The sequence below is a fragment of the Canis lupus genome, chromosome 32, assembly GCF_011100685.1.
Source record: "Canis lupus familiaris isolate Mischka breed German Shepherd chromosome 32, alternate assembly UU_Cfam_GSD_1.0, whole genome shotgun sequence".
Taxonomy (NCBI): domain Eukaryota; kingdom Metazoa; phylum Chordata; class Mammalia; order Carnivora; family Canidae; genus Canis; species Canis lupus.
This window is the reverse complement of record NC_049253.1, coordinates 22382469-22394248: the sequence shown is the minus strand read 5'-3', so window position 1 is coordinate 22394248 and position 11780 is coordinate 22382469.

The following is an 11780-nucleotide window of genomic DNA, read 5'->3' as shown; positions in this document are numbered from 1 at the left end:
TTGAGACACATTGAATTTCTGATTTTAAAAAAATTAAGAAAAATTTGTAAAAGTCATGCTTTCTAATTTCAGATGACTAATTACTAATAATTAACAGATGAGCTCTCTCAGAAAATTCATGTTTCAGAATACTCAAGTTGACCGCAAAAAAGAGCAAAGGATAATGGCTTACCCTACTCTTCCCTGATTTCCTCCCATGGGTGATCAAATTGACTCTTTTGACACTGGGCATTTTAAAGAGGAAGAGAGGCTCATTTAATGAGAGGAAGAAGAAAGAAGTTCCAAGTACCTTCCATCCTCCACGTAATCTCCCCTGAACAGAGGCTCAGCTCACATACCCCAAGTTGTGGCATGTATTCCTAAATTATCGAGTTTAGTTCCTACTGGTTGAAAAAGTAATCACGGCCTTAAGGCCTGCCTGTCCTCCCTTTGACTCAGTGCCCTCTGTTTCACAGAAGCCTCACTCTGCCCCGGGGATCCCCCGAAACTTCCCACTATCCAGCCACCCACAGGACTGGCATACAGGGTATTCCCAATCTTTGATCCTGAGCTACCATCAACATCCACTCAGATCAGTTGGTGCCCGTGAGTTGTTAAATATATGGTTAGCACCCTTGCCTCTCCCATCCTTGATCTTATATCCCCTACATTTGGTGATTGATTCAAAGGAGTAAACTGCAGGTTTGAATTAGGAATTAATGACTATATAAATAAATATATGTGCAGAGTTCTCATATATTGCTACTGTAAAATCACCAAGATTTCCTTTATCATTAATGTTCCCGTTCCCCATTGTTCGATCTCCATTTACTAACGCAATTCACAGTGGCTTCCTTTTCATTTCCCTATTTCTTCCTATGACCCACTCAGAAGCAGGATCTTTATTACTAGCTCAACTGATTTACTTGGAAAGACACAATTTGCTAATGTACACAAAGTTATATCTCTGTACTATACCCAGACAATAATTCTTTCATGACTTTTGTAAGATGATCATAGACCATGTTGTTAGGGAAATTCCTTAGTTCCCCATCCTCATCTCTTATGGTGTAATCATTTTTTAAAAAATAAGACATCTCCACAGTAAAACATCTCTAACCAAAGGAGTGGCATTCTAGGATGACGGGCTACCTGGTATAGACAAAACTACTGATTGAAGGTTTCAATAGGCTCCAATGGCCCCCAGTTTCACAAGTGAATGAAAATGCTCACTCACTGTGATATTTAACTTTATGTGTCAGTTTGGCTAGGCTATGGTGCCCTGTTTGACCAAAAAATAGTCCACATATTTCTGTGAAGGTATTTATTAGATGTGATTAACAGTTACATCAGTTGACTTTGTCTTCATGTTATAGACAGACCTCGTCCAATCAATTGAAGGCCATAAGAGAAAATCCTGGGGTCTCCTGTTGAGGAAGGATTTCTACCTCTAGCTGACCTTCTGACTTGAGTCTGCATCAGCAATAGCCAGAGTTTCCAGCCTACTAGGCTGCCTTGTAGATTTGAGACTTGCCAGCCCCCCCAAAATTGTGTGAGCCAGTTCCTTGAAATACATCTCTCTCTCTCCCTCTTATATGTCCTACTAGTTCTATTTTTCTGGAGAACCCTGATGACTAATAAACTTATCCACAGCGAAATTTTTTATTAGAGATAGGTTTGCTTTTTAAAAAGTAATGTCCATTTTGTGAAGTGTGAGGAATAGAATTTCAAGAATATCAAGCAGATTTCAGTTCTTATGATGTAAGATGACTTTTCCCTGTCTCAGATGGCCAGGACTAAACCTATTCAGCAGCACAAAAAAGCTTAAGTTTGGGGGACAGCCCACCAACATTGTATACCGAGAACTCTCTTCAAGTAGCAAGAAACTTTGCTGTATATGTTTTTGGTAGTCATTGAGTGGACCCAATCCCTCCCTCCTCATCGGCTCCCAGATAAAAATCACCTCAGGATATTGGTTTCAAGACTTCTAGGTTTCAGTCCCCAAATACTCCTGGGGCCATTGGTAAAGCATTCTGCTTAAGCTCATTTAATGATTAAGCTTCTTTCCTAGACTTAGTGGGTCTGAGAGTGGTAGATGGAGGCCAACCACTTACACTGAAGTGTATTTCTAGTCACTTCCCTTCTCATGTTCACATTACTGTGCTTCATCAATACCTAAGTCAAGACAACCCAGTCTATGAACATAGACTACCTCTCCATTTATTTAGGCTCTTTAAAAGCCTTTCCATAAGGTTTTATAGATTTTCACATAAAGTCCTTATATAGATTGTATTATATATACATTTCCAGAACTCTTTAAAATTACATTTTCTTACCTTTTTTCTTTTTTCTTTTCTTTTTTTTTTTTTTTTTTTTTTTTTGCTAGTGAAAAAGAACAAGATGATTAGAGTGTTATTCTTTTTCTGTTGCAATAGTTTGTGTAAGGTAGGGTGATTTCTTTATTAAATGTTTGGTAGGTATTTCTGGTTAATCCATCTCCACCTAGAGGTTTAACTTTTTTTTCATATTTTTTTGCAAAAATTTTTGATGATTTGATTTCTTAGCATTATAGAATATTTTAGGTAGCTTATTTTCTCCTGAGTAAATTTTGTGGGTTACATTTTTCCATAAATGCATTCATTTCATATATATTTTTAGGTTATTAGCATACAGTTGTTTTTAGTATCCTTTAATTTGTTTTTGCAGCCTATGTGGTAGTATTTCATTTTCATTTCTCATAGTTTATAAATTGCGTCCTCTCTCACTTCTATTGATCAAAACCTCATCAGAGGTATGTCAGTATCAATTTTTAAAGAACAAATTTTTGTCTTTGCTGCATCTATTGTATACTTTTCTATTTCATTGATTTTTGCTTTTGTTTTTGTCTCTGTGGCTCCTTTTGGATTTACATAACTTTGTTTTCTAACTTCTGGAGATGTGTATTTATCTCATTAATTTTTAGCTCTTATTTTTTGTAATACATATATATTGGAAAAATATATATACATATATATTTGAAGCTCCATATTTCCTTGTTTTTTTTGGGGGGGGGTCTTGTTTTTGGTCTATCTGTGTCTAACTTCAAAATTTCAAAGTGTTTTAATGATTTTGCCATTCAAGATACCTTCTTTTCCTTGTGAATTTGGTTTTGTGTTTTGTTTTGTTTTGTTTTTTAGATTCCAGATATAAGCGAGGTCATGGTCGTATGGTATTTATCTTTCTCCCCCTGACTTAATTCACTTAGTATAATGCCCTCAAGATCTGTTCATGTGGTCACAAGTAAAAGAGTTTCCTTCCATACACACACACACCCATATGTACACACACACATATCTCCATTCATTTATCAGTGGACACTTAGGTTGTTTCCATGTCTTGGCTATTGTAAGTAATAATACAATAAACATGGGGATGCAGGTATCTTTTCAAGTTAGTATTTTTGTTGCTTTTAGATACATAACCAGAAGTGGGATTGCTAGCTCATGTGGTAGTTTTATTTTTAATTTTTTTAAGAAATCTCCATAAAGCTTTTCATATAGGCTGCACTATTTTACATTTCCACATTCCACAAGGTTCCCTTTTCACCACATCCTTGTCACTGTTTTATCTCTTTGGTGATAACCATACTAACAGGTATGAGATGATAGCTCATTGTGGTTTTTGAGTTGCATATCCTTGATGATTAGTGATGTTGAACACCTTCTCATGTACCCATTAGCCATCTATATTTCTTCTTTGGAAAAAGGTCTACTCCATTTCTCTGCCCATTTTTAAATTGGATTTTTCTGCTATTGAATTATGAGTTCTTTATATATTTTGGGTATTAACTCCTTATCAGATATGCAAATACTTCTTCAATTTTGTATGTTCCCTTTTCATTATGTTGATGGTTTCTTTGTCCATACAGCAGTTTTTTTAGTTTGATACGGTCCCACTTTCTTGTTCTACTTTTGTTGCCTTTGCTTCTGGTGTCACCTAAAAAAAATCATTGCCAAGACTAATGTCAAAGAGTTTGTTCCTATGCTTTCTTCTGAAAGTTTTGTGGTGTCAAGTCTTATGCTCAGGTTTTTAACACATTTTGAGTTGATTTTTGTGTATCATGTAACATAATGGTTCAGGTCCAGTTTCATTCTTTTGCGTGTAGCTATTCAGTTTTTCCAACACCATTTATTGAAGACATTGTCCTTTTTCCATTGAATTCTTGGTTCTTTTACTGTAAATTGATTGACTGTATATGCATGGGTTTACTTCTGTGTTTTCTATCCTGTTCCACTGATCTGTGTGTCTGTTTTCTGCCAATACTATATTGTTTGAATTACTATTGTTTTGTAATATAATTTGAAACCAGGAAGCATGATACTTCCTGTTCTTCTCAAGATTGCTTTGGCTATTTGGGGTCTTTTGCAGTCCTCTTCAAATTTTAGGATTGTTCTCTTTCTGTAAAAAATGCCAGTGGAATTTTGATAGGGATTGCATTGAATCTGTAGATTGCTTTGGGCTGTATGGATCTTTTAACAATACTCTTCCAATCCATGAGTATGGAATATCTTTCCATCTGTGTCATCTTGAATTTCTTTTATCAATGTCTTATAGTTTTCACCGTACAGATCTTTTACTTCTTTGGTTAAACTTATTCCTGGGTATTCTTTTTTTTTTTTTAGAAAAGATGCTTTTTTTTTATTTTAATTTTTATTTATTTATGATAGTCACAGAGAGAGAGAGACAGAGACACAGGCAGAGGGAGAAGCAGGCTCCATGCACTGGGAGCCTGATGTGGGATTCGATCCCGGGTCTCCAGGATCACGCCCTGGGCCAAAGGCAAACCGCTGCACCACCCAGGGATCCCTATTTCTGGGTATTCTTAATGCAGTTGTGAATGCAATTAATTTCTCTTTCTGCTTGTTTGTTATCAGTATAAAGAAATGCAACTGATTTTTATGTAATGGTTTTTATATCCTGCAACTTTACTGAATTCATTTATTCTAACAGGTTTTTGGTGGAGTCCTTAGGGTTTTCTGTATATATTTGATATATATATATATCAAATAGAGACAGTTTTGCTTCTTCCTTTCTGATTTGGATGCTTTTATTTATATGTCTAAATGCTCTAGTTAGGACTTCAAACACTTTGTTGAATAAAAGTAGCAAGGGTGGGCATCCTCATTTTGACCCTGATCTTAGAGGAAAAGCTGAAAGCTTTTCAGCATTGAGTATGATATTAGCTATGGGCTTTCAAGATACTTCCTAATTTGATTTATTCTTTGACTCTTGAAGACATTTTCTTTAGGGGAATCCCTGGGTGGCTCAGCGGCTTAGCACCTGCCTTCCACCCAGGACATGATTCTGGAGTCCTGGGATGGAGTCCCTCATCGGGCTCCCCACATGGAACCTGCTTCTCCCTCTGCCTGTGTCTCTGCCTCTCTCTCTCTCATTCTCTCTCTCTCTCTCTGTGTGTGTCTCTCCTCAATAAATAAGAATTCTACTTCTAAATTATTTATTTTCAAACATTGTAGAATTCTAATTATCTTTGTGCTATTTATTTCTAGCTTAATTGCTAGAATTTATGGTTTGAGAACATACCCTATATGATTTCAATTCATTAAAATTTGTTGAGACTTGTCTTATGGCCAAGATATACTTAGCATTTGTAAATGTGCCATGTATACTTGAAAAAGATATACATTCTACAAGTTCTTAATATATACATCTATCTGACCTCCACTAGGTCAAATTTGTTAATCAGGTTGCATAATCTCTCTTAATCTTCAATTTTTGTTCATTTATTCTGTCAAATTACTCATAAAACTGTCATTTTGACTTTATTTTTCCTTTTAATTCTGTCATTTTGCTTTATGTGTTTTGAAGCTATGAGGTATCCATAAATTAAAACTACTCTATTTTCCCAGTGAGTTAAATATTTTGTCTTTATTAAATTATTGTCTCTATTTCTAATACTGCTTCTTCCTTTTTTTTTTCTTCTTTTTTTCTTTTTTCTTAATGCATTGTACAGTTACATCATCCTGGGAACACTGCAAATATAGAGCCACCTTAATTCCCTATACAATCCAGGTGGTGTGAACTTGGACTGCAAATCCAGACAATGGCTGGTTTACCTGTGGTTCAACTTTATTCCAAAGATGTGGCCCATTCGTACCCTAGCTTGTTGTGGGGAGGATTTCCTATGAACAATTCTCTATTCTGTGTGGACTCAGGTCTCCCTTCGTCTGGTAAGGCCATTAAAGAAACATTGGTAGATGGGAAACTCTTAAAGGAAGAGGCATTACCCATATACCCAAAACTATATAGAGGTCGAAGTGCTATTTAACTTGTGAATTTTATTTGGAAGTAGTTGGAAGAATAGCAGACGAAAACAAAGAATACGGTGCTGTTTCCTAACTATAGCTACACAATCTTTTAATACAAATATTTTGTGTTGCTAGCATGTGGTGAGCTCAGGATTCAAATTCAGACAACCTGACTCCAGAGCTTATATAAGTTGGGTAGATACAAAGGAAAGTTAATTGAAGTAATTGAAGCAAGGCTTCTCCCTCCTGCCGGTAGGTCATGGCTATATTTCTACATAGCATGTGCCCATTCTGAGAATGCTGGTTAGAAAATCAAGATTCTACATCTGTCCTAACAATAAAGCTCTCCTTAATTGAATTCTCTTTTTTGAAATTCAAGTCTGATTAAAACAACTCACAAATATTAGAGAAATCTTTCATATTGTCAGTAAACATTTGAACAAATGACATGTTCTTTTTAACATTACATAAGCGTATCACAAATTAACATTTTGATTCACAAAGTACAATCATATTCCATATAACATGCTATATTTGAAAGTGATTTCATTTTCTTTGCCTCACTAAGAACAAAATATGTGTTCCCTTTCTAACTTTGTCTAAAGCAAATAAACTTTGCATCGTATTCTTAGGTTTATATTTTCTTAGGCTTCTGTTAAGGAAGATTTTTCCTAATTCTTAATTTTTTCCTGAATTAAAACATCCTATCTTCAACCTTCATCTTCTTGCAACTATTATTTTGCTTATGGTGCACAATAGTAAAAGTAGGTATAATGTTTAGAATACTAAATACATTTATTTTCTCATCTATAAGCCATTTTTACAATTTTTCAGTAAGTTTGTCCTTTAGAATTTTCCCATTTAATTTTGCGAACTTCGGTACTATTGACTCCTGATCTAATGCTTACAAGAGAATATTTAATAGGTTGATGGCAGTTTTATTGCCCCTTAAACATTTAATAGGCTTGCCGCATAATTTCTCAATTTCTTATTTGTTTACTTTTTTACATTTTTGGTATAAAATTGAAAACTTATGGTATTGAATTTTATGACATTGGCACAATTCTTCCTGCACGTTGTAGCTTATACTTCCACTATACTCTTATGTCTAGGGGCTAAAATATGAACTTAACAGTGCAAAACAGCCTTGATCCATAAAGTTTTTTTTTTTTTTGATCCATAAAGTTTATATTTAGATCACTATTACAAATTAAACTTTTTTTATTAAATTAATAAGATCATAGATTCCTTTTATTTGTCAAATATATTGTCAGATATATATTACAAATACATTGGCAAAATCTGAAACTACATTTTATTGTAATTTTTTAAAGTTCAGCATCAGTTTGATCAACTTTGTTTTACTTGCCTAAGTATGTTCTAATGGAAATGGCACCAGGATGGAAGTCAGGAAATTCAAATTCTAGTCATAACACTGCCGTTCATTTAGTTGCTCTGTGATCCTGAGCCTCAGTTTGGACGAGGTCGGAGATTTCCAAATTTTTTAAGGCTAACAGTCTAATCAAAATCTTACAAAATGAAAATCAGAACACCATCTGGAAAAGAGTGGAATACATTATTTTTATTTAGTTAACTCACAATTCTAGAATACATAGTTTTCTTGAATCCTTATGAAACTGGAGAAAGATTTTTTTTCAATCGTTTGAGATAATTAGTTTGCTTCTCATGGGTATTTAATTTACAAGCACAAAAACTATAAGCTTAGGAAGTAACTTTAACTTTCGAAGATAGACTGATGAAACCTTTCTATAACTCTGGGTAATACTATATTAACAGTTTAGTAAACGTTTTTAAAGAGGCAATGTTCAAATGTTCATACTTTAAATGAGAATAATCCTGAGTGGTGATACTGGAAAAAAGCTTTTAATCTGGTTTCTACAATTTACATAAAGTGAGAAAACACAAGTATTTTCTTAAATTCCATACATGAGAAAGTTCATTAGTGTCTCTTCTTTTGTCCTTTGGGAAATGCTCTGGAGCAACCTAACTGCATATCACAGTTGACTTCAGACAAACCATTTCATGCCTAAGTCCAAACCTACTGTTAAGAGACAGAATGACATTCTGGGATGTTACATGTGAATGTCCACTTTATCTTTCTGTTCTCATTCTCTGAACTTTAGTTGTGAACAGCACTCACTCATGTCACCGGGTATTTCCTTTTTGGCACACTAGCCCTAGCCTCAACCCTTGCCCCTGCAGCCACTCCCAGCAGGAAGTCCACAGCTCCCTCAACCCCAGGGCAAGTTGCCTGGGAGATCTATTCAGGATTTTACTACTAAGCCTCTGTACTCACCTCTCTTGTTCTCAATTTTGTAGCAAAACTTCTGAGGTTTTGGTGTCTACTCCGTTGCATTGGACGTTTCAGGCCTACTTTTGTTCCTTGCTTTGTTTTGAGCAATGCTCTGTAGATCCAACCCTTGGCTCAGGCTCCACTTGCCCAGGCCTCCTGACCACTATCTTGCCCTTGATCTGACCCTGCAGAAGCAGCTCCATACCTGCCCTGGCAGCTCCCTACCCAGGAAGGGAGTCCCCATGGAAGTCCAGTGTCCCACTGAATCACACCACTTATAGTTATGGCATTTTTTTAATTGAATGAGTTCTCTTTTTTTGGCATATTTTTTTGTTGGAGTTTGATTTGCCAGCATATATAATATAATACCCAGTGCTCATCCCATCACCCCATCCCTCTGCCTACCTCCCCTCCACCACCCCTTGTTCATTTCCCAGAGTTAGGAGTCTCTCATGTTCTGTCTCCCTCTCTGATTTTTCCCACTCAGTTCCCCTCCTTTCCCCTATAATCCCTTTCACTATTTCTTATATTCCCCGAATGAGTGAAACCATATAATGACTGTCCTTCTCTGATTGACTTACATCACTCAGCATAATACCCAAAGATATAGATGCAGTGAAATGATGGGACACCTACACCCCGATGTTTATAGCAGCAATGTCCACAATAGCCAAACTGTGGAAGGAGCCTCGGTGTCCATCAAAAGATGAATGGATAAAGAAGATGTGGTCTATGTATACAATGGAATATTACTCAGCCGTTAGAAACAATGAATGCCCACCTTTTGCTTCAAAGTTGAGTTCTAAATGAAATGAATTCTAAATGAAAAGCAGTTTTATTTTCAAGTCCTTTTATACTGGTTTAGGCTAGAATTCTCTTAGTCTAAAGAAGAATGGAAGAATCCCACTCAAGATTATTTCCTTTTTTTCCCTGCTGGTGTCCAAGTCCACTAAAATGCTGTAAAAGTTTGCTTTACCATAACCATTTGATACAAGTCCTCTTCAGATGAATCTGACCAATGCTTGGATAATAGTTTGGGACATGATTTTATGTATATACTGAACTAATTAGTGCTTAATATTTTTATTATTGATGCCTTCATTCTTACAATTGTAAGTTAGGAAGGGTCTTTGACTTCTGTAGGTGGGCAAATATCTTGAACATATCAGAATAACTATTTCTTAATTTATTCTTTCATTGTTGAATGAAACACTCATAAAGCATTTATGCTTTATGAGATCCCATTAGAGGAAAGTTTGTAATCTAATGAACAGCTCAAAATAATACAAGTTCATACAAATATATTTCTTCTTTTGTATTCATTAAATATGTATTCATTCTCATGTGGTTATCATGCATGCTTCTATTTATATTCTTGTAGTAAGGACAAAATCCTTTTTAAATATACTGTTTTTACTAAATTGTGAAAGACGTTTTATGGTCTAATTCCACATAAAAGCTTCAATTCTGACACTGTAAAATATGGTATTATTCCTAAAATCCTAAACATTCTTGCTTGTGAGCTGAAAATTAAGAATCAGGATCCAGTCAAGTCCTTTCAATTGCTTTTGGAACAGGTGCTGGGGCAAAGCTGTGAAAACAGAAAGCTGAACGCCAAGAATTCCCATGGCCTTCAAGAGTGGAACAGACAAAACCAAAGGGTGGTCCAATGTTCATTGCCAAATGACATAGCTCGCTCTAATCACTGTATATTTTGAAAGCAAATGCGCTGGAATAACGAAACTTTTTTTCCTTTATTTTTACATTTTGAAAAATAGGAACTATGACAGTTGTGAACATTTTCTGTGTTGGAAAGAGCAATGACTGGGAGGGCTCTGAAGCTACGCTTTCTTGTCCGGAATGCCAAAGAAAGGCACAGGTCCCTGTTTCTCATAGTCCTGAGGCTCCTGGGCCTCGGTAGCCTGAGAGTCCTTGCAGCCAGGAGTATTTCTGGGAGAACCTGGAAGGGCGTCTTGCTGTGCTCCCACACAGTGCTCTCCCATGTCTGTATCATATAGGTCACATGGGTGTGGCCCCTCAGGTGCCCCAACCCTGTGGACAGCCCCCCACTCCCAGCCCTGGCCCCAGGTGCTAATAGAGCCCTCCAAGTCTCAATGCGACAGGGGCTCAGTGCTTGGGAACTTCCAGGCTTTATTTGCTTCTCTGACCTGTCAGCACCTTTCGGACTCCATTTCTTTATTTGAACACAGGGTAAATCACAGAGCCAGGTAAATGTATATAAATGTACTTTTAAAAGTAGAAATTGAGGTATGAAGGTATTTTAATTTGTGAACTGCCGGTTGATGAGATGTGCTTAGAAGTTTGAGGGAGGGTTAGAAGGAGAAAGAGGAGGGGAGTCTCATGAGCACAGGACCGGTATTAAAGAAAGCTAAGAGAGGGTAAGACTAAAACAAAAGAGAAAATAAAGGGGAAGAAAGGCAGACAAGAAGTCAGAAATGTGAGGTGAGCTCCAGTGCCATCTTTCTACATGTTGTCTGGGTACAAACAACAAAACTAGGGTAAGGGAAGGCAATAGCAGTGAGGGGCTAGGAGTGTGAGGCTGGGAGCGAGGGGTGAGGATCTGTAAGGGCTGCGCAGACAGCAGACATGTTAGGAAGTCCTAAAACAGGAGTCTATCTTTTTGCTTCCCCTTGCATGGACAGGTATTTAATCGGGTCTACTGGTTTTATAATGCTTGAAGTCTTAGATTTAAAAAAAAAATACACCTCTGACAATCTTGAAAAAAACATTTATTGAAAAGACAATGAACAGCCAACAAACATCTAAGGAAAAACTGAAGGCTCAGGTCTTGTTGCAAGAAGGACTGGAGAGACGCTTCAGGGCACCAATAGAGGCGACCCTGTAGGACACTGGCCCTGCGCAGGCTCTTCTTCCTTCCATTTTAGAATACATGGAAAAGAAGAAATAGACCAGAGATCTTACTTGCGGGAATTTCATTATTACTTTTAACTTTTTATTTTGAAATAATTTAGACTTACAGGAAAGTTATTCAATTAGTATAGTCAGTTTCTATCTACCCTTCACTCTGCTTCCCCCATGTGAGCATCTGCTGTAACCAGGGTGCAGTTTCCAAGAGCAAGAAACTGTCATGAGTACAATACTATAAACCAAACTGCAGACCTTCTCTGGGTTTCACAAGTTTTCCCCTTAATGTGCTTTAT